This window comes from Limulus polyphemus, unplaced genomic scaffold (assembly GCF_000517525.1).
Source record: "Limulus polyphemus unplaced genomic scaffold, Limulus_polyphemus-2.1.2 Scaffold1478, whole genome shotgun sequence".
Taxonomy (NCBI): domain Eukaryota; kingdom Metazoa; phylum Arthropoda; class Merostomata; order Xiphosura; family Limulidae; genus Limulus; species Limulus polyphemus.
In genome coordinates, this window is record NW_013667088.1 from 71,925 (window position 1) to 75,569 (window position 3,645).

The window sequence follows — 3,645 nt, forward strand, 5'->3', positions numbered from 1 at the left end:
TGAGTCGAGCGCCTTATCCACCTGGCCATGCCGGGCCGATATAATTTAAATGTTATTATTGCTGGTTATACACAAAATTATTCAGAAGGAAAGGAGGTTTATAAATTCCATTTTTGGGAACAGGTATTTGACGAAAACCTAGTAGATGCTTAATTCTTTTCTAACTTATCTTAACGTTATGAAATATTTCCAGATGTTCAAAAACTTAATATAGTGAGTTGTTAAGTAAATTTAACAAATCATTATTTTTATATCTATACAATTCAGACAGAGAAAATTCTCCACAAGACAAACAAATATTTTAATTTTCTATCTGATATAATATACAATAAATAAAGACATCTTATTAAAACATAAATAAGACCAGGGGGTTATATTCTGAAGCAGAATATTATTATAACATAATGTGTGTTTGTATATAATACTGGATATAATTATGGAAACAGTAAATAAAATGTAAATATCATGGAATTTCTCCTCGTCTTTTGTACAAAAATGAGCTTCGTCAGAGTACAGTCACTGTGGATAGTTTATGCTGTCAGCGGCTGTCATCAAACCAATCTGATAGTACTACCCAAGGATAATTCCTATAAAAGTACAGGTAGGCATACTCTTTCTAGCACCAGTGTGATGTTAGGACAGAAATACTACATGACAAACATGTAGAAATCAGTATTTTGGTTGATGAAGACTACTCCATATGACAAACAAAGTGAAATTTTATGTTTCACTGTCTGTATACAAACTTGGAAGAGGGTACTTGAAATCAGTACTGTTTAAAAGAAAAGAGGTCAAGATAGGAAATTCAAATTCCATGCAACTTATGTTAAGTAACTCAGAGTATGCTTTTACATGATACATGACAATTTCGTTGAAATCTTTTCAGTGACTTAGATGTATGCAAAGATGTGAATGTTACCTCTTGAACAGTATGATACCCATTAACGCAAGATTGCCTTAATGGATGTGTAGCTGCTCATAAGCCACTGCACAAGAGAAATAACCAAATCAAAAGGATGAAATAGTCATCAGACTTCAAACAATTGAATGAAAAGCTGGAGGAAGGAACTCTTTATAGATGAATCCAAATTCAAATTGTTTGTCAACAACTGATTATATTCTGTTAGATGGCAGGGATGCATACAGTATCATTCATGGTCAACACATAATATCTACAGTGAAGCCCCCTGGGGGGGATCAATACAGGGGCATCTTGGCCAATGATGTTGGAGATCTATACAAAATTGATGGTGCCCTGATGGCTGAAAGTTACAAGCCATATCTTATCCACCATATCATTTTCTCAGGAACGGAACCTGTGACGAAGAGGCTGATGGAGCACTTGTAACCGTATGGTTTGGCCTCTACAACATTCTGATGCTACCAGAACATACCTTAATCAAGATATATTCATATTCTAATCATGGAAGGTTAAAATGCTGTCGTTTCAAATTGTAATACTTCTCCTTTACTTATATTATTTGAAAATTAACATTAAAGCCAAACAAGAGACTATTTCAGGTCAAATATTTATAAATCACTTTCTTGAACAAAACACAGAAGATGCCATGACTCTTAAATGTCATACAGGGAAAATAAAGAAGTCTTTATTACATACATATATTTATTTATAAGATAAAGGCTCCGATAGACAGACTTATATAAATTAACTCAAAATTATACTCAAAACACAGTAATAAAAATCAGATACAACAGAACCAGATGTAATATGAAAATATTTGATGTAATAATATGAAAACAAACATGATCAGTTAAAATCAAATAGAGGTAGAATAATCATTACACAAGTAAATATAGCCTTCATACAGTGATTTGATTATTCATGCATTAGTTAAGATCCCAATGAACATGATAGAAGCAAATGAATTAATGCAAAAACCTCAGACATTACTAGAAAAAGGTGAAACTAGTTGTGAGTCATACATCAAAATTCATGAAATAAAACTGAATGGAGATGGATTAAATATAAATGAACCAAATACAAAATTAGAATGAACAGTCAGTTTCATAATTTTTGCAAATAGATACTCATAGATGTCTCTAATTTTAAGCTGATAGAGAAGATGGAAGACAATTAGTTAATAGCATCCATGCCAACTACTGAGTGAACATATAAACAACTATTTCTATCCTAGAATGCTATCAACCTGAATTAACATTTGCGGTGCTTATTAAAGTGTAAAGATTCATCTTAATGTAAACTAAGCACAATAACACACAGTGATTGTCGTTGTAGACAACTTTATGGAACTGCTGAGACACACATTCATGAACATAAAACAATGAATATTTTCTGGTTTAACTTTCCATGCTATTTTTTACATTCTTAGCAGAATACCAAAAGGTCTGACTAAACACCGAAATGTCATTTACATAGGTGAGACATCTCTCCCATTGCAACTTTCTCAGTGTAAGCTTCGCCAGCCACTCAAAAGTGCCAGATGTGTTACACAGACAAAGTATAACAAAATCCATATAAACCATCTCAAGTGTTGAAAGTAGTTTTAGAACTGTTCACTTTCAAGCCAGTTTCATTTGTCTGTAGCCAGTGCTGTGTTTAGTAGCTTTGCAGTCCTGCAAAAATTACCGTGTGACCCCTCAGGGGAGTCCAAAAGTTAAAATCAAGGACGATGGACCCGACTTCAACGTTATGCAATTAGAGTCAAGAAAATACTATAACTTCTAATACAGCAGGCGTATCTTCACGAAATTTTGCAGATTATCAGTAAACATTACAAGGCTCTCGTATACAAAATATCAGATTTTTGAATCAAGTTTTAAGATTTTTAAGTAATGATTTTCGAATTTTGACTGTCCAACATGAAGAGTAATTTTGATTTTAAGATTAAAATTACTTTTATGCACTAGAAAATTGTCAAATTTCATTTGCGAAATCTTTATAACCTCTTAATAACCTCCAGATAATCACCAAACGTTTTTGTAAAAAAAAATTATATTTTATCTATTATTTTCACTATTGTATCTTTGTATGGGTTTAGTCGATTTGACCGATCTGTAACCACCATAAAAATGAGGAAATATATGCAAATTAAAATTTTTCATTATAGCAAGAAACCACAAATGTTGAGTCTAAATAGCTTAAATCTCATAAAATTATACATACACAGACATATATATATATATTTATTATTCTTATTTCATTGACCTTTCAGCCGTGTCTGACTTACATTACAGTAGTTACAATGACGCGGCACACATGCACTTATGTAACCGTATCCAACAGCATAAAACTAGCATTTACAAAATGACCCATCTTGACTTTGTTCTAGTGGACCATTATTTTGTAAAATACAATAACATATCGTTTATAATGCATTACCCACACACACATATATATATATATTATTACTATTTACAAATAAGATTTCAGTTTTTTTTTTTAAACATAGAACAGTAAACAAAAGTTCCACGACATTTTACTGCCGTAGTAAATGACTACCGGTGCATTTTACTGCTGGTAAAGGGATGCAGCAATTAATTATTTCATTTTAAGGTGGCTCGGCATGACCAGGTGGTTAGGGCACTCGACTCGCAATCTGCGGGTCGCGAGTTCGAATCCCCGTCACTCTAAACATGCTCGCCCTTTCAGCCGTGGGGGCGTTA